Source organism: Malaclemys terrapin, chromosome 1, assembly GCF_027887155.1.
Source record: "Malaclemys terrapin pileata isolate rMalTer1 chromosome 1, rMalTer1.hap1, whole genome shotgun sequence".
In the NCBI taxonomy this organism is placed as follows: domain Eukaryota; kingdom Metazoa; phylum Chordata; order Testudines; family Emydidae; genus Malaclemys; species Malaclemys terrapin.
In genome coordinates, this window is record NC_071505.1 from 168,073,118 (window position 1) to 168,098,679 (window position 25,562).

General features: G+C 43.4%; 1 protein-coding gene across 1 annotated transcript in view; it reads left to right on the forward strand.

Moving 5' to 3' along the window:
• PTGFRN (prostaglandin F2 receptor inhibitor) overlaps positions 1–25,562 on the forward strand; it is a 101,944-nt gene that overhangs the window by 14,934 nt on the left and 61,448 nt on the right. The window lies entirely within an intron of this gene.

The window sequence follows — 25,562 nt, forward strand, 5'->3', positions numbered from 1 at the left end:
CTGAACAAAACCACTAACCCAGGAACCTATCCTTGTAACAAACCCCGATGCCAACTCTGTCCACATATCTATTCAAGTGACATCATCATAGGACCTAATCACATCAGCCATACCATCAGGGGCTCGTTCACCTGCACATCTACCAATGTGATATATGCCATCATGTGCCAGCAATGCCCCTCTGCCATGTACATTGGCCAAACCGGACAGTCTCTACGCAAAAGAATTAATGGACACAAATCTGACATCAGGAATCAAAATACTCAAAAACCAGTGGGAGAACACTTTAACCTGTCTGGTCATTCAGTGACAGACCTGCGGGTGGCTATATTACAACAGAAAAACTTCAAAAACAGACTCCAACGAGAGACTGCTGAGCTAGAATTGATATGCAAACTAGACACAATCACCTCCGGTTTGAATAAGGACTGGGAATGGCTGAGCCATTACAAACATTTCAGAGTAGCAGCCGTGTTAGTCTGTATCTGCAAAAAGAAGAACAGGAGTACTTGTGGCACCTTAGAGACTAACAAATTTATTAGAGCATAAGCTTTCGTGGACTACAGCCCACTTCTTCGGATGCATCCGAAGAAGTGGGCTGTAGTCCACGAAAGCTTATGCTCTAATAAATTTGTTAGTCTCTAAGGTGCCACAAGTACTCCTGTTCTTCTTATTACAAACATTGAATCTATCTCCCCTTGTAAGTATTCTCACACTTCTTAACTGTCTGTACTGGGCTAGCTTGATTATCACTTCAAAAGTTTTTTTTCTCTTAATTAATTGGCCTCTCAGAGTTGGTAAGACAACTCCCACCTGTTTATGCTCTCTGTATGTGTGTATATATATCTCCTCAATATATGTTCCATTCTATATGCATCCGAAGAAGTGGGCTGTAGTCCACGAAAGCTTATGCTCTAATAAATTTGTTAGTCTCTAAGGTGCCACAAGTACTCCTGTTCTTCTTATTACAAAGGATGTCCCTTATTTTTTCATCTCTGTAGATTAAGATCAGGAGTTGCTGCAAAAAGCAACACCCTTGGCGAATGTAGGGGAATACTGCTTGTTTGTTTTATTTATTAATAATAATAATATTGGGAGGAGGGGTGGGGGTGCTAAGAAAAGAGACCCTTATTTTTGAAATACAATGTTGGCAACCCTAGTGTCAGTGCCATCCAGGTTCAGCTAAGCTCGTGGCACTGGGAGGCTTCTCCTCTTCCCTTCCTCTTTCTGGGCAGGGGTGGAAGTGACTTGGAGTTCTGTTTCCCGTCAAAACTTTCTGGAGCCCTGTTCCAACAAATCTTGATCCCTTACAGCATCTTCACTCCGCCCTCAAATCTGCATCCAACAAAAGCAAATAAGTACATTTGTTGGATGTTTCTGCTAAAGCTAGCAATGGAATAATTAATGAGGATACTATATTTGCTGTCTTTAGCTTAAGTGTTCAGACCCACTAGAACTGACTGAGACTCAGAGCTGCTGTCTCAGGCTATGCATAGATTCATGACTGCATTGGGAGGGTATTCTCACCAACCAGAGGCACTAAATGTTAACTTTTTAAAAACTAGATTCTGGAGCACGGTTCTGTCAGAGGGTGGATTCTGCAGTAATTCTGCAGCTGTGTAAACACAGGGCTCTGATTATCACTTCAAGTTGAGAACAAACTTTATAAGTAAAGGTGTTTCATTAAGGCCAAAGGTCTTTTCTTCCAAACTGTTTATATTATAAATACTGTAGTTGCAACCAGATGCCCAGTCATGATTAGGGCCCTGGTGTGCTAGACACTGCACAAGTGCATAAAAGTTTGTAGTTCTTGCTGTAAAGAATTTATAAACTTGAGTAGAGTGTGTATATGGTAACTCTCACAAACTTAAACACAGCCTGTTCTGAAGATCTTGTAATCTAACTCTGACTAATGCAGTGTGAGAGCAGCTTTATTAGAGACTTATAAAGACATATAATAATGAGAGAGACAGATACACCTGCCAGATAGATCACGAACAGTTAATTCATTACATTTATATAGGGGCTTTCCAATGGGATCCCGAAGAACTTCAGAAGCTTTCACTGACTGCAAATTATATATGCTGTATAAGAACTGAATCTCCCATAAATTAATGCATCCACCAATAGAGCGAAAAAACACAGTAACATGAAATGAATCAGGACAGGACAGAAAGCGATGAATATCCTAAATGAGACTACAGGTAATTGTACTTGTAAACTGGTTAAACGCAAGGTGTGTGTCTTGACAAAAGGGGAGTTTGTTTTTTAATTAATAATGTTTTAAGCTAACATGATTGAAAAAATACCCCCTTTTTGTCTATCAATGCAGGACTAAGGGTGAGCACTTTTACTCTTTTGGTGCAATGAGCACATACTTTGTATGTAGATTTACAGTTAAACCTACCAACTAGTACGTTACAAAGTGTGCAGCTTGCATAAAATATTTTACAGTATGAAGCCTGTTCTATTTTAATACTTTGAAATGTCTTAATCTGATGGTGGTATTGTCTCCTGGGAAGTGTTGTTCAGATCACTAATATTTTTTTTTTTTTAATTCAGTTCCTGTTGCTGAGAAATTAGGGAAGAAAAAATGACTTGTTAATTAGGACCACACAAATGTAGCTCTTCGTTAGTTCTCAAGAGGCAAGATAAGTGCCTATTAGTTACTTTTTTGATTGTTCTTATAAGAGTAATAACTGATTTACTGTTTAATAATTAACTAAACAAACTTTATTGCAAGGTGGTGCTGTTAACATGACTCCGGGGTATAAACAAGGAGGTAAAATCAGATAACTTTGAGATACAATAGAATAAAAAATCATTTACCAGAGAAAATGAACAAGGATCTTACTTTCAAGCTTCCAAGCAGGAATTGCAAACAATGAAGAATTAATAAATATCTGTTTTAATAGGTTTACATAGGAAGGACCTGTCAGCCTTTTTGTTGTGGCTTTTAAATCTAGCAACATGTATCTTGTGGGCTTTAGACATGGCTTAGATGCAAAGTTGTTTTTTTGCTTAAAAATAAAGATTTTTTTTAAATGTTCAGAAATCTGTGATAACTTGATAGTTTTTCTGTTGCAGCTGTTTCTAAGAGATAATTATGTCATAGCTCTTTTCCTCCTGCTTACTGGGTTTTGTGGGTGTTAACACCTCAGATACATAGTATCATGGGACATGAGTGAGGGGGCCATTTTCTCACATCATGCAGATTTCATCTTGTTTGTTCATCCTTTATTTTTTGGTCAATATTTTTGGACAGAACTTTCAACTTTTTGTGCATGGGAGGTCAAAGGATCAGAAGCAGATAGGCAACTCCTGGGTTTAAGTTGGTGCTGGGTAAATGCTATGACAAATCTGTTTGCTTTTTTTTCTCTTTTTGCGGGGTGGGAGGTTGTTTGCCTCAGGTTTTGAAAGACATGCGTATTCCTGTTCTCTTTGTCACAAAGACCAGAGTGGGAGTCCCTGACTTGGTACGATTGTTATGATATTCTGATAAGGACCAGAAACTAGCCCTGGGTTTGATGGCACAGATGTATGCTTTTGTTGGCTGACCTAATCAAAAACACTTTTTTCTGAAAACCTGGTTCCAATAGAACTGTGCAACTCCTTTGTAACCTGAGCGCTACTCACAGTCAGATGGGCCAGCTCGGGGAGCTGATTATAATGGCTGTATATTAGCTTTTTATATAGCATCTTTCATTCAGAAGGGTCTCAAAGGGCTTTATAGAATATATATATTAATAATCTCATAGTATCTTTTATAAGTCTGGGGGGACCATAGTACATCATGTTCGTTGGGTGCCCACCCCCTCCCATTTCACTTTATTTTTACAGACTTTTGCGGAGGGCCCTGAGCTCAGGACCATGGTATAATTGTTCCCCCTTCTGCTTCTCTCATCAGTCCTGGGGTGTGTGTGTGAGAGAGAAGGTGTGTGTGTGTGTGCTAATCCTGAAGTCCTGATCAAATTCCAGTTTGAATACAGCAGAAAATTACTAACTCAGCCCCCCTCCCCTTGATTTTAAATGGGAAGTTCTTCACTTTCTGTCTTTAGCTGCTGTCAGTATTGTTGTGCACTGTTTAACAGCTGCCACACTATGGTCAGAAGTGGCTGCTTTTCAGTGATGGGTGAAGGGATTCCTTTGTAGAAATGGATACTGTATAGTGATTAGCATAAGGCTGCCAAGATCTGAAGTATTCACAGGCCACACCCTCATTCTGGTGATGAGGGCTGCTGCTGATTTTTGTTGTAGTTAATTTTTAGGCAAATGAGGTGCATCCCCTCTGGCTCCTGAACAGTTGGTAGCATGCTCTGTGGTTGGGTAAAGCTTGGTTCTGGAGCTTTTTGCTCATGAAAGCTGCAGGCATTATGATGTCTTAGACTTTACATGACAGAGATGAGCAAGATATATTGGGGTGGAAATGACTGGATATACCCCCCCCCCAATGCAGTAAAGGGTTTGTTGGGGTTTTTTTTTTTGGTCTGTAACAAATAGCATTGTTTTGTTACTGTCTTGATTCCTATAAACATACAAGCTGATTCTCAGTTTTAGTTACTAAACAATTTCAGGTACTTACATAATACAGATATTAGCAACTTACCATGTACCTAACTGTAGTAAAGAGAATTCTCTTTCCATTTGCAGGATGACAAACAAACTAGTACAACCTAGAACGGTCATACAACTATATCAGCAGCCAAACAAAATAACATGATCTCCATCCTAATATTAAACAATTCCTCTGCTTGCCCCAAGGTCCTGTACATTTTTTATGCTCCTTTACTTCAATCTCTGTCCTCATCCTGTCTCTCCCCCAGTTTGTTTGAGAGATTCTCCGTTCCCTTTGTTCTTGAAGGAGTTCTTCTAAAATTCCATGTTCTCTTTTGCTTCCTTTTTCACCCTCCCCGCTGACTCATGCACTGAAAGTGCAGTCTCCTCAGTGCTCCCCTCCTCTGTTGGCACAGAGAATGAGACTGAATTGATCCTAATTGATGTGTACTGCATTAGGTTGCTGTTCCAGGTTCCCAATCTTGGACACTATATGGTGATGGTGGCCATATAAATACCTAGTTAAATGAAATAATTGGGGCACTTGAATGTGAGTTTCTCTTTCCTTCCTCCCTCCCTCATTGTCGTCTATGTTGAGCATGCAGTGTGTTCACAGAAGACGCAGCAGAGAGAAATCCAACTTGGATATATAACTTTAAGCAGAATGTTTATTGCATATTTAAGCATACAAGTTGAGAAATTACTAATTTAAGGTTGAACATCCAACTTTTACTAACCCCTTTGTGACTATGCTTTATGATGCAGTCTTAAATTACATGGTCACATACTGTTTCTCAACAATATACTTTTTTTTTTTTGACAACCATAGCAGTACATGTGTAATATCTGCAGTACTGTGTGTGAGCCTGGCAGTCCATTAATCCTGTTTGTATGAAATAATGGACTTAGTACTAGGGTTACCATATTTCAACAAGCAAAAAAGAGGACGGGAGGAGCCCCGCCCTAGCCCCTCCCACTTCCCACTTCCCACCCCCCCAGAACCCCCAACCCTCCCCCCGTTCCTTGTCCCCTGACTGCCCCCTCCTGGGACCCCTGCCCCTAACTGCCCCCCGGGACTCCACTCCCTATCTAAGCCTCCTTGCCTCTTGTCCCCTGACTGCCCCAACCCTTATCCACACCCCCACCCCCAGACAGACCCCTGGGACTCCCACGCCCCATCCAACCACTCCCCACCCCCTGACAGCCCCCCCCAGAACTCCCAACCCATCTAAACCCCTCTGCTCCCTGTCCCCTGACTGCTCCGATCCCTCTCCACACTCCTGCCCCCTGACAGCCCCCCCAGAACTCCCAACCCATCTAAACCCCTCTGCTCCCTGTCCCCTGACTGCTCCGATCCCTCTCCCCACTCCTGCCCCCTGACAGCTCCCCCCAGAACTCCCAGCCCCCTACCCCCCGCTCCTTGTCCCCTGACTGCCCCCTCCTGGGACCCCTGCTCCTAACTGCCCTCCAGAACCCCACCCCCTACCTAAGACTCCCTGTTCCTTGTCCCCTAACTGCCCCCTCCTAAGACCCCCCTCCCAACTGCCCCCCAGGACCCTACCCCCTACCTGTACCCTGACTGCCCAAAACTTTCTCCACTCCCCTCCAAAAGCCCCCACCCGTTTCTTGACTGCCCCATCCAGAACCTCCCTGTCCCTTCTCCTGCCCCCCCTTACCCTGCTGCTCAGAACAGGGTGTTGGGCTCTGTGCCAGCCGGACACATGGCTGAGCTCCCCAGCACAACACAAAACCCGGTCCCTGGCCCTGCACAGGGCTGCCGGAGCGGGCTGCAGGAGGAGGAGCTGCCGGCCGGCTCAGAATGCAGGGAGGGGGGGGTGGGAGGAGGAAGCTGCTCCGGAGTCCAGCCCGGGACTTTCCTGCAGCCCTCCCAGCCGCTCGCTCTGCTCTGCCAGGGGAGGGGGAAATCCCGGACATTGTGAGTGCTTTACAAATTCCCCCCGGACGCTATTTTTAGCACACAAAAGGAGGACATGTCCGGGTAAATCCGGACGAATGGTAACCCTACTTAGTACAGATCAAATATAATGGAGTAATAGTGATTTTGTGTGTTTAACTTGACATCTTTAAAGAAGCCTAATTTTTGAGAGGGTTAGTGGTCAGCACTTTCTGAAAATCAGGCTTCATGATGTCTCAAGTTGGGTAGCCTTAAATCACTAGTCATTTTTGAAACTCTGGTTCTGTGTATACTGGCATTTCTGTCTCTCCAAGATTGAAATAGCAGAGAGCAGGAATGTGCTTCAGGTAAGGATCATGCATTTAAAGTTTAGCACTCTCTTGCAGGACTTCTGCATTTTCCATGTCTCCTCACACAACTGAAAGACTCTTCTTTCCATCTGTTTTAATAAGTTAGCAGCTCCTGCCATGCATTCCCTTTAACCGTCAGCACAGCCATCCATAGGTGCAATTCCGGGATTGAGGCAATTAACTACACAGCTAACTTGGCTGCAAGCTTTGGGACCCTTTATATGCCAACACACTTTCCCTTCTTCATACAACCTCTTGGGAAGAGATGGCTAATTATACCAAACTGCATGGTGAATTTTTTGGTGTGGACAGATATACCATAAAGGAGAGTTTAGTCCTCAGGGGCTAAGGTAGAACTTTGACATGTAAACCCAGGTTTCTAGAGTTAAAATGTGAGTATGACTCATTAAGCCTCCATAAATAATACACTAGTGTGTCACAGTTTGTGCATAAAGAGGTAGAAATCTTATGCTTTCTGGTCCCATGGTGAAGTAAGGAAGAATGCTGTCTTGGGTTATACCTGTTGATTTAAATAGCTTTAACCTCAATCTCTAGTAATCTAACACGAGAATTCTGTTCTACCTTTCCAAGTTAATGTTGTGCTCCCAAGTCCCTTGATCACAATGAAGACTATTGGGGTATAGTCAGCCTAAAACAGGCTGGTTTGCAAAAACATCTGGTGGTTCTTTAGAAATGTGCTATGAGGCAGTGGGGTCTGGAGCATAGACTCTTTAAAGCTATTAACCTGTTTCTGTGTTTCTTGTTTAAGGTTTTTATAAGCCTGCTCACTTCTGTCCTTCACCTACCACTTTCACATTGTGCTAAACTTAAAAATGTCTCTTGCTAAGCAGTGAGGTTCCATTGTACCTGTTTTGCCAGAGACTGAAATAGGTGCCTATCCTGCGACAAGAGAGGTTCCTCTTTGTCAAGATCATATCAAATAGGAAAGGCTCAGCAATGACGACTGTAAATGTCTTGTGCCCCCACTTTCAGTTACAGAATGATTATAAAAATCTTAGATTAAAGCAAGAAGAGCACTAGTGTGTCTCTCTCTCAAATCATACTGTATGTGTGTGTGAGAGAGAGAGAGAGCGAGTCTGTCTTGCCTGGGGTTGGGGGACAAAGAGAGATATCAATGCTCCTGACATCCAGCCTCTGAGGAGATTAGCATACTAAATAGTGCTTCTCTGCATGACCTGAAATTGGCTCTTAAGTGCTGATTAGGATCCACTGGTTGTGAGAGAATGGGTCTGAAACCAGTAGTCTTTGTTGGTTTTCTAGATTGTTACTGTACACATGAGGTGGCAGTTCGCCTTGCATCAGGAAGATGCCCAAATGCCCTTCGATAAGGGCTGTTAAATTACAGGAGCACCATCTTGTAGGAGATAAATTAAAATTAGTAATCACACATTTGCTTTCTTCTTTGCCAGAGTGCATGGCTCTAAGGCTTCTTGATCAGTGAAGAGGCAGCATGATGTGGTGGAATAAACACTTGAGCTGGAATTCCTGGTTTCCTATTCCTGACGGTCACTGATTTATTGCATGACCTTGGGCAAGTCAGTTAATACCCCATGATAGCAAAATACCCATATTATATCAACTGTCAGTAATGGGGTATCTGAACTGCTTGTGGGGAGATGGCTCAGGAAATTTTATCATCATGCTGTACAAACCATGCTCTGTTTTCATTGTTTGTGCCTTAATTTGGTCCTTAGCATGGTTGTTTTTACAGTGAAAATGGACCCCGAGCTAATACAATGAAGATGGATCCCTAGACAATAAAATCTTCTTCTCTAGGAATTTACAGTCTGAACACTAGTTCATCACCAGTTTGTCACTGCAGTTTTGCCTCATGGCAAATAGTTTGCAAATGCACTCTTAAACTTGGTACCATGGTGGGCCTGCACTGTCTGTTTCACTGTTTGTTTAGCACCTCCAGCAAACGCACTGCCCGGTCTCTCATTACCTCCAATTATCAACACAGATTATGTAAATGGGGAAGAAACCGCTGCTCAAGAGAGTCCGGGCCCAAGGCGAACTGGAGAGGCTAGAGCCTGACATGCATGTTTTGGGTTGGTCGGTGTTGTGGCTGCTGTTGCCCATATTCTGGCTCTGCTGGATGGTTCTATTTTGTTATAATGCCAGTTTTTGTCACCCAAAGTGCAGCTTGCTAGAAGATCAGGCTACCCAGAGACTGATTTCGAATGGTTTTTCAAAAGAGGATTGAAAACCTATTGGAGAAGAAAAGGGGGAAGATGAGATTATGGGCATGTCTAGACCAGGAAAAATGGTGGTATTTTTTCCCCCAACATGTTAGCTGACACATTTTAGTTAACATGACTTTACAGTAGAACCTCAGAATTACGAACACCTGGGGATGGAGGTTGTTCATAACTCTGAACAAAACGTTATGGTTGTTCTTTCAAAAGTTTACAACTGAACATTGACTTAATTCAGCTTTGAAACTTTACTGTGCAGAAGAAAAATGCTGCTTTCCTTTTATTTTTTTTTTTAGTAGTTTACATTTAACACAGTACTGTATTTGCTTTTTTTGTCTCTGCTGCTGCCTGATTGCATACTTTCCGTTCCAAATGAGGTGTGTGGTTGACGGGTCAGTTCACAACTCTGAGGCTCTACTGCATGAGACCTTCCACCTAGTATAGATTGGGTGATGGGGAAGCCAAGGGTTGACAGGTGTTGTGTTTCTAAAAAGTGACTTTCCCTGTCTATGCTAGGTGTAAAGTCCTTTGTAAAATCATGTTGATTAAAATATATGAGTCAGTGTCTTCAATAATGACCATTTCTTTATCTACACACGGACAGATAAAACCTAACTGTGGTGGATACACTGGCCCAGATGGTCTTTTCCAATCTCAAAATTGTCCTTTAAGGACGATGGCTTAGATTTAGTGCCAAAGCTCTGTGCTGTACAATCCACAAAAATAGTCACTTGCTTCCAAAATGTAGACACGTACATGTCAAAATGCATTGGGACTGCTCCTCTTAGGCTATGTCTACATACAGACTTTACAGTGGCAAAGCTGTGCCACTGTACGGCCACCTGTGTAGCTGTTCTGTGCCATCGGGAGAAAGCTCTCCTGGCAGCATAATTAAACCGCCCCCAAAGAGTGGCAGTAGCTATGTCGGCAGGAAAGCGTCTCCTGCTGACATAGTGCTGTCCACACTGGCTTTTGTTGATGAAACATGTTGGTCAGGGTTGTGAAAAAACACACCCCTGACCGACAAAAAGTTTTACCAACAAAAGTGCTAGTGTAGACATAGCCTCAGTTACACAACAGCTTAGGAAAGAACTGGGATAATAAATATAACAAACTAGCTGTTATTGAACAGCTCTGATTTTAATCCTGTAAATTCTAGTTGGCAGACATCTTAATGTCAGAAAATTTATACACAAATATTTACAGTTTGGTTTGACATTTGTATTTCCCAAAAATTAGGAGTGACAATTGGAACTAATATTTCCACAAACATTTTCAGCTTTGCTTCCAACCATGCCAGCTTTTCCACTTTAAACTTGTTCTTTTGTTGGAGCGGCTATATCAACTTTCCAGCTTATTCTTCCTTAAAATTTAATGTATTCAGACTCTCCTCTTGGAATTCAGTTCCTGAGGCAGAACAGCAGATAATTTCCCCCCTTGCTTAGGGGTCTAAGTATCAATTTTGGAATAACCTTAACTTCCTGGAACCAGAGTCTCTAAACCTGTATGGGCAACTCAGCCCATTATCCTTTGGAGGTAGGTAAACTGAGTTCCATGCGGATTGCTATGTGAGCGTCTTTCAGATAGGACCATGAAAAGCAGAGTTGTTTCTCTTTGGATTTTAGAGATTTCTTCACTACTTTCTGCAGACTATTATTGCCTTTAACTATCAGTGGCAGTGAAAGGAACTACAGAGCCAATACTTAATAGAGTTACATTTGATGTTATGAGAAAGCTAAAAACACAACCTTTAGTGTCGTAAACATCTAGCAATCAGTGATCTATTTAGAACAAGGCCTGTGTTAGCAGTTGGCAGCAAGCTACAGTTGTCTTCTCTCTTGTGAATTCATCTTTAATACCAGGTGTACTATCTTCATCTGATTTGCTTTGTGCAGTGATCAAGATACAGCAGTGCACTTTGGGACCTGTACTCTCAAGCAGGCTGTGATACAAAATACTATAGCCATATTTAGTGTTCCATTTTGGCACATCATCAACCAGTCACTGCTTCTCCACAAACTGCCACTTCGCTTACCAGTCTCTGCATCTTGGGTGGTGCAGGGTCCATCCTGACAGCCAGAAGAAATAGACTGTCAAGCTTTTTAGGAGATGAGGAACTATTTGGATAGGTGGGTCATTTAAAAGATGGAAGTGCAAGGGGCAGGGGTTACCTTTTCTCTACCAGGGATTGGTGGCTTGGTAGGCTGGAACGCCTGTCCCATAACTCTTCAGCTGAGAAGAGAATCAGGGTAACTGAGTGATGATTGCCCTGGGAAGGAGGAGTCTGAGGCATCCTTCCTTCCTCGTTGGCAGGTAGGAGGAACTACTCCAAGGCAGACTTGTGGCCAGTGATCAAATGTGTGATAAGCGACTATTTTTAGTCTTGCACTGTGAAGTTACTAGCTTGTGAGCACACAGATTTTCTCATGTCTCCACTTTGGTCACCCCTGACAGTCATTGGGACTTCCTATTGCTGTTCCTACAGGTCCTGATCTTGCCCATCCACCATATATATCTCAGGTGGTGGCAGCATATAGGCACTTGTATGAGACAGGTGGGGAGATGGATCTGAATTTAGCTGAATTTTCATCTGACCCATCGTGTTGAGGCTGTCTAGGCTTCTGTCCTTCCAGCAGAGCTCCTCTGCCTTAGAGCAACTTTTGCAATGTATCAAAATCCTCTGGCTTGGGAGTTTAGCCTCTCTGGGACCCCATCTTAACTGGGAAGTGTGTGGAACACTGTTTCCTGTGGAAAGGTTGACCTTTTCTCCAGGTATTAATATTGGGCCCAATTAGCCCTCCCAATCTGAATTTTTTCTCAGGACCTCAGGTCTCCTGTTGCTCACTTAAGCAGAGCTGGGTTATAGGTTGCTCAGGTGAATTGAAACTCCATTCCTGGGAAGGGGAGATGGATGAGATAACAAGCCAATATTCAGAGGGGTAGCTGTGTTAGTCTGAATCTGTAAAAAACAACAGAGGGTCGTGTGGCACCTTTAAGACTAACAGAAGTATTGGGAACATAAGCTTTCGTGGGTAAGAACCTCACTTCTTCAGACGCAAGTAATGGAAATCTCCAGAGGCAGGTATAAATCAGTATGGAGATAACGAGGTTAGTTCAATCAGGGAGGGTGAGATTCTCTGCTAGCAGTTGAGGTGTGAACACCAAGGGAGGAGAAACTGCTTCAGTAGTTGGAGAGCCATTCACAGTCTTTGTTTAATCCTGATCTGATGGTGTCAAATTTGCAAATGAACTGGAGCTCAGCAGTTTCTCTTTGGAGTCTGGTTCTGAAGTTTTTTTGCTGTAAGATGTCTACCTTTACATCTGCTATTGTGTGGCCAGGGAGGTTGAAGTGTTCTCCTACAGGTTTTTGTATATTGCCATTCCTGATATCTGACTTGTGTTCATTTATCCTCTTGCGTAGTGACTGTCCAGTTTGGCCAATGTACATAGCAGAGGGGCATTGCTGGCATATGATGGCATATATAACATTGGTGGACGTGCAGGTGAATGAGCCGGTGATGTTGTAGCTGATCTGGTTAGGTCCTGTGATGATGATGCTGGTGTAGATATGTGGGCAGAGTTGGCATCGAGGTTTGTTGCATGGGTTGGTTCCTGAGTTAGAGTTGTTATGGTGCAGTGCATGATTGCTGGTGAGAATATGCTTAAGGTTGGCAGGTTGTCTGTGGGCGAGGACTGGCCTGCTTCCCAAGGTCTGTGAAAGTGAGGGATCATTGTCCAGGATGGGTTGTAGATCACTGATGATGCGTTGGAGAGGTTTAAGCTGAGGACTGTAGGTGATGGCCAGTGGAGTTCTGTTGGTTTCTTTTTTGGGCCTGTCTTGTAGCAGGAGGCTTCTGGGTACACGTCTGGCTCTGTTGATTTGTTTCTTTATTTCCTTGTGTGGGTATTGTAGTTTTGAGAATGCTTGGTGAAGATCTTGTAGGTGTTGGTCTTTGTCTGAGGGGTTGGAGCAGATGCGATTGTACCTCAGTGCTTGGCTGTAGACGATGGATCGTGTGGTGTGACCAGGGTGGAAGCTGGAGGCATGAAGGTAGGCGTAGCGGTCGATGGGTTTTCGGTATACGGTGGTGTTAATGTGGCCATCGCTTATTTGTACGGTGGTGTCTAGGAAGTGGACCTCCCGTGTAGATTGGTCCAGGCTGAGGTTGATGGTGGGGTGGAAGCTGTTGAAATCATGGTGGAATTCTTCCAGGGTCTCCTTCCCATGGGTCCAGATGATGAAGATGTCATCAATATAGCGTAGGTAGAGAAGGGGCATGAGTGGACGAGAGCTGAGGAAGCGTTGTTCCAGGTCAGCCATAAAAATGTTGGCATTTTGTGGGGCCATGCGGGTGCCCATAGCGGTGCCACTGGTCTGGAGGTATATATTGTCACTAAATTTGAAATAATTGTGCGTGAGGATAAAGTCACAGAGCTCAGCAATAAGTTGCACTGTGTCATCATCAGGGATACTGTTCCTGACAGCTTGTATTCCATCTGTGTGTGGGATGTTTGTGTAGAGAGCCTCTACATCCATGGTGGCTAGGATGGTGTTTTCTGGGAGGTCACCAATGCATTGTAGTTTTCTCAGGAAATCTGTGGTGTCACGGAGATAGCTGGGAGTGCTGGTGGCGTAGGGTCTGAGTAGGGAGTCCACTTATCCAGACAGTCCTTCAGTGAGAGTGCCAATGCCCGAGATGATGGGGCGTCCAGGATTTCCAGGTTTGTGGATCTTAGGTAGTAGATAGAATAACCCCGGTCGGGGCTCTAAGGGTATGTTGATTTGTTTCCGTGTTAGTGTAGGCAGCGTCCTGAGTAGATGGTGCAGTTTCTTAGTGTATTCCTCAGTGGGATCTGAGGAAAGTGGCCTGTAGAATTTGGTATTGGAGAGTTGTCTGGCAGCCTCCTTCTGGTAGTCAGACCTGTTCATGATGACAACAGCACCTCCTTTATCAGCCTCTTTGATGATAATGTCAGGGTGGTTTCTGAGACTGTGGATGGCATTGCGTTCTGCACGACTTAGGTTATGAGGCAAGCGATGTTGTTTTTCCACAATTTCTGCCTGTGCATGTCGGCGGAAGCATTCTAGGTATAGGTCCAGACTGTCATTTCGACCCTCAGGAGGAGTCCATGTGGAGTTCTTCTTCCTGTGTTGTTTGTGGGAGAGTGTCTGTGTATCAGTGCGCTGTTCAATGTTATCTTGAAAGTATTCTTTGAATCGGAGGCGGTGAAAGTAGGCTTCCAGATCACCGCAGAACTGTATCATGTTCGTGGGGGTGCTGGGGCAAAAAGAGAGTCCCTGGGATAGGACAGACTCTTCTGCTGGGTTGAGTGTGTAGCTGGATAAATTGACGATATTGCTGGGTGAGTTAGGGGTACCCCTGTTGTGGCCCCATGTGGCAGGTAGGATGTTAGACCGCTTACGGTCCTTTTTCCTTTGTAGAGAGGTGAAGTGTGTAATGTAGATCTCCTGTCTTATTTTAGTAAAGTCCATTTGTGTGGAGGGTTGGTTATTTATGAAAGTCTCCAGGTTGGAGAGCTCTTCCTTGATGTTTTTCTGTTTGCTGTATAGGATGCTGATCAGGTGGTTCCTCGGTTTCTTTGCTAGTGTATGGCATAATCTCTCACTGTGGTCTGTGCAGTATGTAGATAGCAATGGATTTTTCACCTTCAGTCCATTTGGTATGATGTCCATATTCTAGCCAATATTGTATAGAAAGAAATGTGGGGTTTTAACCTTGATTGCTTTGTGTGTGGAGCAGGACGTCAGAGCTTGTGGATGGAGCATGCTGTGGAGTGGGATCCAGGAGGTATTCTGCGTGGGCTGAGCAGCAGGGACCTGCAGGTCTCTGTTCTGATCTCAGTGACATCTGAGTTACTAAAAAATCTAACGGAATTAGTCTCTGATCACATGTTTGAGGCTTCACTTAAGATGCAATATGCATTTCTTCAGCCTGATGGAGATAATGGGTTTTAAGCAATTACACCCAGGCTTAATTCCTTTAGATAAGCACTCTGCATTATCTAAAAAAAGAACCCCAACTGACTGTGAAAGAACAATGTAAATGTCTCTCTCATGCACTTTCCCATTCACTCCTTACTGATGTCTTGGGATGATAATGCTGCAGATCTGTCGAGCCATTACAATCTACAAAGTCGTGCTTTATCTAGATGGTGCCGCAATAAGGGAGGTATAACAGCGTTGTCAGGAGACAGGGTGCAGAGCTCTGCACGCTTCAGACACTCCAGTGCTTGTAGCGTGATTACAGCTTGGCCATAAAGACTCAAATTTGACCTCTCTTAATGGAGCCCACAGCGCTCTCTCTAGTCTCTGATTATGAGATGCCAGGTGCTCTGAATGCTGTTGCTTGGAAGGAGTGATGAGAGCCTACCATTTCATTTAGTATAAACCCTCAACACCCCATCCCTTTGTGTGGGTCTGCATTAGGGAGAGGGGTATGGTGTTGGGGTGAGTGGGGGTATGGAGGGAGAATGAAAGAGATTTCCCTTAATTAGATTTAAGATGAGTAAAGTAATTTATTTAAAGTAGCTAGCTGAATTTCTGACACCCGGAGAAATTCCTTTCAATCTGCCTAACCTACTTCTTGCCAGACTGCAAAGCGCAGTGTGAGATAAAGGTTATAATTGGATGGATTTTTTTTTTAACTGCGGTGTTGGTGTAAACATGTCATTTTTAGGGAAGTTATATTATAAAATAAAATGTATGTAACAGCAATAATATCAGAGGGTTTTGACACAAAATATGGGTGCATTCATTTCCCTCTTCCCTTCCCCGTGGTGGTTCTGTCACTTACTGCATTTGTTTCTTGGTTGGAGCTGCTTAATGGCAATCTGGCATGGAAGGATCAGAGATGAGGACCAAATTGTCTTTCACTCCCTGGGGAAGGAGAACTGTAGTGCTGCTAAGGAGAGCTAATAGAGGAATGGTGGCCCTCCTGTCTCTTCAGTTGTGTTCCTTCCACAGATGACAGGCAGGTGAATGGTTTCTGACAGTGATCTGACCAGTCTTTCTCTGGAAAGAAGACTGCTCTGATGCACTTGCAAGGGTGTTGCAAGGCGGTGCAAAAGGGGTGTAAGGAACAGGGCTTGTTACCACTTCGTAGAAGTATCATGCGCATCACAAGTTTAGTGCATTTTCAGTTGTAGGATGGAAGTGGGAAACCTGGCACTTCGCTAGAAATAGGAGACATGTCAGCTAGCTGCTGGTGGACGCAATTCCTGGATGTTTGCAACTGATGATACGCTAAGGGGACTCTTTCCTTTGACATAACACTGCACTGATTCAAAGCCCAGATTGCAACTGTGCTAATGATTCTCCCTTCCTAAATACCTCTATTTATTTTCAAAGTTGGCTGCCGTGTTCTTCCTGTCATAAATTGTTGTACACTGTTAAAAAGATGCTTTGTTCCACCCCAGACATGCCTGCATTTCATTGGCAAATCAAGCATCCAGTGTATATCTGCTTGAAAAGCACTTTAGTGTGTTCATCCCTGAAGGATTTCAGACATATATCATTTCATATGGTTGCCTTGGTTGAAAGAATCCACTTGGATGTTTCAACTGTCATTGCCTGTCTGGAGCATAGACATACGATGCTTATTCTCAGCCAGTTTGCTCATCTTTCAGCTCTACTTTTTGCTATTGAATGGCTTTTTAATTGGCATCCCACTGCTTATCACATCACACTTACCTTTGAGCAGCTGACATGGAGAGTTGACCTTCTCCCTCCTGCCTGTTGAAACCATGTTCTCCTTTTATTAGGTGGCTGTGTCTAGGCCACAGAAGGAACTTATTACAAGAGAATGGTCTCCAAAACAGCGGCCTGTTCTGTTGTGACTCTACGGGGGCATGCTTAGCAAGTCTCAGCAGTGAGACATGAACGGACTAGCTAGGGTAGTAAGGAAGATAAAAAGATTCCCTTATTACCTTTAGTACACACATTTTCACCTCCAGAGTAATACGACACATTACAGCAGCTTCATTCTAATCTGGAAACTAACATTAGTGTGCAATCCTATGGTGCTAGCAAACCAGAGTGCTCTCCCAGTGTAGTCTCCAGGTCTATTGTGCTCTAGCAATAAATTCACTCTGCCTGTGTCATAAGAAAAAGGGCTACTTACAGAATACCAGGTTTCTGTGCCTTGTACGTGACTCTACAGATTCTCTGCTTTCTTCTCCTATATGTAAAACTTGAGTAGTCAAGAAGCATCTAAAATATTTTGGTATCGGGTGCTCGTCACTTCCTGTCAGCAGGATTCTCATATTGATTGAGGCAAGAGCTGCAAACTGGTATTGATGGAGGGGATAATTGGGTTGGGAATTTCCTTGTCATTGAGAATACATTTGTACAAAACTTAGGCTTGGTCTACACTACCCCCCCCAATTCGAACTAAGGTACGCAACTTCAGCTACGTGAATAACGTAGCTGAAGTCGAAGTACCTTAGTTCGAACTTACCTTGGTCCACACGCGGCAGGCAGGCTCCCCCGTCGACTCCGCGGTACTCCTCTCGCCGAGCTGGAGTACCGCAGTCGACGGCGAGCACTTCCGGGTTCGACTTATCGCGTCCAGACTAGACGCGATAAGTCGAACCCAGAACTTCGATTTCCAGCCGTCGAACTACCTGGTAAGTGTAGCCAAGGCCTTAGAGGTGAGATACTTTTTAAACTTCTCTTCATCTGTCCCTCACCATCCTAAAACCATGAGCTGTTCTGCAGATAGTCTGGTTAACTTCAGCCTGTCCAATCAATCTCTTTCCTCTCCTCTCTACCTCTAACCCTCCCAGCCCCCTATCTCCACTCTGGCATGTATTTAATCATTGCATAACACATAGACAGTGCATACAGGTGATTGAGAGAGAAGCCAAGGGGGCAGGTGAATGTGTACTGTTTGGCAGGTGCAGTGGAGAGGGCAATAATGGGACCCGCACAACTTGATTAGAGGGGAAACAGACACTAGTCCAGGGGGTGGCCGAAGTGTGACCTCCACTACGGAGTTCCTCCAAGCTGACCTCAGCTTAAATACAGCAATGAGGCTTATGGAGACTACAGGTCCCAGTATACAACATTCCATCTTGATGCAAGTTGCTTGCCACTCTGATCAAGATGAAGCATTTGTATGCTGGGTATATTAAAAGGTGGGTATATTAAAAGGTGTGAGCAACTGAAATGTGCTCCATTTAAATGTTTCTGATAAATGATTAGCATGGCTCTTTGGTTTACCTACATTCTGGTGATTCTTGCTTAATCCCCCTAGAGTGCAGAAGCTAAGTTACCTGGTCCTGTCATTTGTATCACAAGGCTGAGGAATGTTCACTTGTCTATTGAATAATGTTGGCCTCACTACAGAGATCCTTTTGTTTTTGTTTTGTAAAGTAACTCCAGTTCTTCAGCTGGTGGCCTGGTAAGTTTTTAAAGGAGCTTAGCATTTATGCAGGGTTTCGGTTCAACCAGGTTCAGTGTCTTAATTCTAGTTTGTTATATGAAGACAGTTGTCTTTAAGTCCAAGCTAAATAAACATTGTTGGTGGTCTCTGTAATAGTATAAAATATTAAACTTTGAGTATCCTTCTTGCTTTTCTGTCACTAACATATACAGTGTCTTGTCTTCTCCCCCATCTGTTTCTACAGTTAAATGGGATTCAAATGAATTCATTACGAGCATGCCACCCTGTATTAACACTGAAATGTATTAGATGTCTTGGGAGATAAATGCTCCCAATAAACCAACAGTTTGGAAACCTTTTGTATATCACAAAAGCTGAACTCTGGCTGCTCTGAGGGATGGGAAAAATATGGGTTTTAAACAATGCATTTTAAAACCAAATATTAATAAATTGTCTCCATGTATCTGCGAACGCAAATGGGAGTTGCCCTTCTGCCAAGACCAGAGTTCATAACTGTAGCAGAAGCCATGTGCATCACTAACCTCAGTAGAGAACGAAGCACTGTATTTGGTTTTTAGGGATAACGATGACATTGACTGCAGCAGGAATAAAAGCAGAACCCCAAATTCCAGGGGTTGGTTGATATCCAGCCTTCGAGGTCACCTGTAACATCATGGAATCTGATCTGTCACAGGAGTCAGCCAGTAATGGGTATCTTGGGCAACTTGAGCCACATCAAATGCCCTATCAGGTGAAGCTGTGCTCTTGTGTGTTGGCTGATCAGAGAATGAGGCAAAATCTCAGGACTGAGAGAGACCCAGTTTATATTAGCAGCTGCAAATAGTGTGTTCAGAAAATAAAATTTCTTTCCTCCAGTTCTCTTCCACCCCAAACCCCCAACATAAGAATGGAACAATTCCCTGTTGCCAAAGCTGTGCCCTAAGGAGGGGGTTAGTCTGTGCTTTACCAGTAGGGGTGTTCAGGATGCATGCCCAGCAAATTCACCACAGGGCCCATAGACCTGGTTTTCAGAGGTGCTAAATGCCCATGCCTTCAGTTTACGTCAGTGGGATCTGTAGTGACCTTGAAAGAATGAGGTGCTCAGCTGACTCTGTTAATCACAGTGCAAATGTGTAGATCTCCCCACATTAGAGGTGACAAAGGCATGGCTAGATTGGGTTATTGCAGTACACTGTATGTGGGGCTACACCTGAAGACTAGTGGAAACATGGTTACCACCTTATTTAGGCCACGTCGACATTACAAACTTTGATGCATGCAAGTTATGGTGGCATACAGCCACCAAAGTTTGTATATTGCTCTGGCATGTGCATACTTACCTTCTTGCATGTTCGCTGTGCGTTCTCATCAGGAGAGCTTGTGTCGATGCAAAGCGCAGTGCACTATGGGTAGGTATCCCTGTGTGACAAGTGCTGCTGTCTGGGGCAGTGCCTTTTGGGACACTTCATTAATGTTCTGTGGGATAGTACTGACTTGCCCAGGGATTGCTGAGAGCCAGAGGTTAACTTCCCAGCAGGCAACTTTCTTCATCCCATAATGCCACCAATATCCCATAATTTTCATGCCTTTAAAAATAATAATTCCACAAACCCATGTGGCACTTCGTGCTTCTATCAGAGATTTCAGACAGAGTCCAAAGAGCTCTGTACTATTTTCATGAAGGTTGCAAACACAGGGCGCACGATTATCCTGAATTTACAGACCTGCAGGAAGTACTGCAACAACTGAGGACATGATTTCTTCAAGGACAGTTTGCTGAGGGACAGAGTGGAAAAACAATTCAAGGTTGGTGGTGGTACTCATGGAGCAGCTGCGGGAGGCAGAGCACTGCTCTGGTTCCAAGAATGAGCAGATTGGTGGGATCGTATTGTAATACAGATTTGGGATGATGAGCAGTGGCTGCAGAACTTTCAGATGCAAAAAGTCACAGTCTTGGATCTATGTCCTGAGCTCGCCCCAGCCCTTCAGCTCAGGGACACCAGAATGAGGGCTGCAGTGACACTGGAGAAGCGAGTGGTGATCATACTCTGGAAACTTGTAAAGTTGCATTGCTACCAGTCAGTGGAAAATCCTGTTGAAGTTGGAAATTCCCCGGGGGGGAGGTGGCGCGGGGGGACGTTGTCATGCAGGTGTGCAGGGCCATTAATTGTCTCCTGCTATGCAGGACTTTGATCCTTGGCAATGCGCAGGGCATAGTAGATGGCTTTGCAGCAAGGAGATTCCCAAACTGTGGTGGGTGATAGATGACATGTACATCCCTATTTTGGCACCACCCCACCTTGCCATAGAGTACATCCACAGAAATCTACAGTTATGCAAGTGTTGGTGGATCACTGGGGACACTTCATGGATATCAACATGGAGCTGGTCAGGGAAGGTGCATGACGCTTGCACCTTTAAGAACACAGGACTGTTCAGGAAGCTGCACTCGGACCTTCTTTCCTGACTAGTGGATTACCATGTATAACCATGTAGAGTTAGCCTTTCAGTAATTTACTGATATAAGATGAACCAGTTTAAGCAAGGGTGAAAACTTTTTTTTAAGTTCATCCTGTGTTAGGGAGCTTGCATTACCTTAACTAAATCAATTTAGTTAAACCCGGACAGCTTTTCTAGTGTAGCCAAGGCCTTCGATATTGCTTTTCCTCATGTTATTTCTCAACAGCTGTGACCTCCAGATTCTAATGTCTGGGGGCTCCTGGCAGAGTGTTGTAGGTGAAGTATCCTGGACTCTGGAATTCACTCCCCTCGCTGGTCTGTCGAAGGCTGTTTTGACCTACAGGGGCACATGGCAAGGCCCATCCTTTGCTTATGACTCTCACCCTTCAGGAAAGAGTGGAGGGTTAGGGAGGGATATGAGTTGAGCCTTACTGGGGTTTAAATGGGCTTGAGTCCTTTAACACTGGGTCAGTTTGTAGTACTAACTTAACTTAATTTGTGGTGTGCATGTGTGTAGAGAGAGAGGAGATAAACATGCTATAAACCAGTAAACTAGTCCCTCTAGCTTCTGTCTTCAGCAACCTGTAGGAGCACATCTTCATGCTTATATTTATCTCCTTCCTTACACTGCAGACAGTAAACTCTGCCTCTCGCTGGGTGGGCTTCTTCATTAAAACTGAATTGGAGAAAGTGGTAGAAACATAGCTGGGTGGTGCAGTCCAGTTTCCTTACTAGTAACTAACAACTAAGTGACTTGATCTATCATATAATTATATGTCTTCCTGCTATTATTTCATTTGGTTTATTATAGTGCTTTCTTTTTCTTAAAGATGTTAAAAGTAAAAACCTACATTTAATGGAGCACTAAGGTTGGAAACTTAATAGCATGAAAGTCAGGAAATTAGCTAGGCTTACCACAATGTTCACTTTGCCATATCATGCATATGCCCAGTAGAAATGAATGTACTACAAAATGAAGGGTTGAGTGTGGGCTGTGATTCTTGGGAAAATGCATTTTAGGAGTTAAGAGCAGGGGTGATGAAGACGACCTATCAATGCTTCATTCATCTGTTAGTTGAATTGCTAGATCATGCTGCCTGTGGTCAGAAGATAAACAATCATACCAGATAGTTTTGTGCCCAAACATTTAAAATAAATTATGTTAAAATTGTTGTGGAGGTTTTAATTGTTATAATTAATGTTGCACTGAAGTAAGTACTTATACGTCCGACTGGTGCAGGTTATGGGAAAGAAGTGTGGATGGGCAGGGCACGCCCTGTGGGCAGTGACATGGAGCCCCTCCCTAAGAGAGAGAGGCTCCTATTGATCAATCCTAGCATTCGGACTGGGCTCAAATTCATATGACGACAGCATGATTTTAACCAATGGGGTGTTTTTGTTGGAAATCCTATAGCTAAATTTGGATGTGGCCAGAATCTCGCATTAGTCCCCCTGTATCCTATGCGTGTCATTGATCTGCAAACAGGGGTAGTGTTTAATGGACCTTTTCTCAGGCAAATATGTTCTTCCATGTCTATAACGGGTGGCTTCCCCAGTATGGATGGTGAAGTGAAGTGGTTAAAAGTTGTTGAACTTTATTTTTTTTAAGTCTGTGCTCGGAGTTCATGTGAGTGCTCTCCAGAGGACTCTGGATATTAGATCCACTTGACCTTGCTTTATGGTCCTACAAGCCGGGGTAGTCTCAGGAGGACAGATCCTTTCAGCATCCTGGCTGCCCCTCGGCACTCCCAAACACTATACCAATGTGTCTTGCGATGGATGTGTAGCTAGGGGTGATGGGTGATGGAGCAGGATTACAGGTTTGTGTAAGTGATTTTGTTGAGAGACTGAAGCTGAAAGGTTTGCGTCTTTTGCTGAAAAAGTGTTTTCCTTTCATGGAAAGGCTGGGGCTGTGAATCAAGGCAGCTCTCGTTCTCTCTTGGGGAAGTGAGCTAACCTGCCAAAGCCAGCCTGCAGCTGCAGAGATTATTCTCTGGCTACAGAGCCAAACCCACCGGAAAAATCTCACTACTGTTTCTTTGCCAGGTCATCTGGCTAAATTAAGTGGTTTGCATTTGGCCCTAGCATAATGTATTGCTTCTCCAGTCTTCTGCAGGGAATTATCACGTTCCTTTGTGCCTGCATCGTCGTGTGATTTAAGGAATACTATCTGGGACCATGTCTTTCTCACTTTTCTGTACAGCTCTGAGCACTGCTGGTTTTCCAATAAATATTTGCAATATTATCCAGTCTTTTGGTACATCACCATCTGGTGGTACAGGAATCATGATCTACCAACCCTAAGCATTTGTGCCATGGTCTTCATTGGGGTTTTGGGGTGCTTGGTGGGGACTGTTTGCCTTTCCTCTCTGTTTTGAGTTTTGTGCTTGTATTTTAAGCTGCTGTTTCTCCTGAACTGTAGACTTTCTTTTATTTGTTTTGGAATTTGTTTGTCAGCAATTCAGGCTGGATAGTTTAATCTTGATCAGGCTCTTTCTTCTGATGTGGAAAGGAAAGACAACATTCTTTACTGAACTGCTCTGTGGTAGAAAAGGGGGAGAGCCCAGGCGACTTTTTGAAATGTGGTGTGCAAGGGGAGAGAGGACCTTGCCCTTTGGAACCCTAAATATGTGTGACTCCTTAGCTAATAGTCCCTTAGCTAGCAAATGATGACCAGATCTGATTTTCTACAGATCGGGTACAGAAACTGAATGTGCACAAAAGATTTGCCAGTGGCAAGATGCACACTTTTCATATTGCATTAGTGACATTTTACCACAATTACAGTGTTTGTTACCTATCATGGATAGAAACCCTGGCATATCAGGGTTTCTATCAGAAGATTTTAGAGGAGGATTGAGAGTGCAGTCAACAAGTGGTCTCAAAGTGTGCCCCAGAAGTGGGAGAAATTGGGGATCTTTTAAGTAAATGAAAAGTTTGTTTTACTTTAATTTTATTGTGGGAGTAGACTGTGAGGAGAGGGAATGCATAGGATTACAGAAGTGTTTAGAGCCACTAGCTTTTCGAGCAGAGGTACTGAACTCTATTCTGTGGAGAAGGCTAAATACCATTTTTAATTTTGGTTGTCAAGGCAGAGTAAAAATGTAAGACTTTACGGAGATTTTCAGAGAGATCAGGTTAGAATGTTCTTTGTGTAGAAACGAAATTGTTAACTATTTGTTTAGTGCCTTATTGTTGCATTCAGCATTACTTAGTTGGAAAATCTGCCATCTTTTAGGCCCACTGCTATTTCCACCCTGGGTTTCTCTTCCTTCTCATCCTCCTTCCTGTTTTCTCTCTTCTCGTTTCTTCTCTCTGCATATTCTAACACTAACTTAAACAATGAAAGAGTGAATGCTTACAATTAATGGGGTTAGGTTTTAGGTTCTTTGCAACCAGAAGGGCTAAAATTCACTTTTAAAAAGAATGGAAACTTAAGTTCTGCAAATTCTGAACATACTGCATAAATAAATCATATACCTAGATCCTGCCTCTGGGTCTTGTTTGACACATCTGCTCTAAAGGCTTTGGGGAAGCCCATGAATGTTTTGGTCTTTGATCATTATGTCACATGGCAACTAGCCTAAAGGGGAAGGGAGCCCAGTATATCCAGGCTTCAAATCCTGTATTAGCTGCAGACTTTCACTTTGGGATGGCTGGGCCCATTAGTTGCTTCTCTTGTGTAGTCACCCCACCTTCTACATACAAAGAGCTGTGTCTTAGGTGAAATTCTCTGGAGGCAGAAGCATTATGGCAATGAAATTGGGTGGCAAAGTAGAAGGGTCTAATTCTTGGTTCAGTTCTTAGTTGTACTATGTAAAGCCACTGGTGTGTCTACTCTAGCAACATGGAAGAGGGGAATGGTGAAGATCTAAGTCTGAAGGAAATTGATTTTTGTGGGATACCCTCATCTGATCTTAATGAGTGATTCTCAGTTGGCACTCTAGAGGAGGGTAGAAACTCCTTCAATTGACAGTGTGTCACTAAGCAAACAATGATAGAATGAATACAGAATGGGTTAGAGCAGGGGTTGGCAACCTTTCAGAAGTGGTGTGCCGAGTCTTCATTTATTCACTCTAATTTAAGGTTTTGCGTGCCAGTAATACATTGTAACATTTTTAAAAGGTCTCTATAAGTCTATAATATATAACTAAACTATTGTTGTATATAAAGTAAATAAGGTTTTTAAAATGTTTAAGAAGCTTCATTTAAAATTAAATTAAAATGCAGAGCCCCACAGATTAGGACCCGAGCAGTGTGAGTGCCACTGAAAATCAGCTCGCGTGCCGCAGGTTGCCTACCCCTGGGATAGGGAATAATGCTCAGAGTATTACAAAATGTTTATATAATCAGTGATGCATCCCCACCTGGAATACTGTGTTGTCTTATGGCCAACCCATCTCAAATATTTTATCAGGCATTGAAATGGTGGGTGACAAATGATTAGAGACATGGGAAGACTTCCAATCTTTTCACATTGTCCTCATATAGAACTTTTTGTGAATGAGAGACTATGATAACAGTACACTCAATTGGGTAGAAAAGGTAAACAGGGCACTCCTGTTTACCCTTTCTGATAAAGTTAAGGGGACATTCAAATGAAAATTGAAAGGCCACAAACTTAAAACTGAAAAGAGAAAATTCTTTTTTACACAACAGA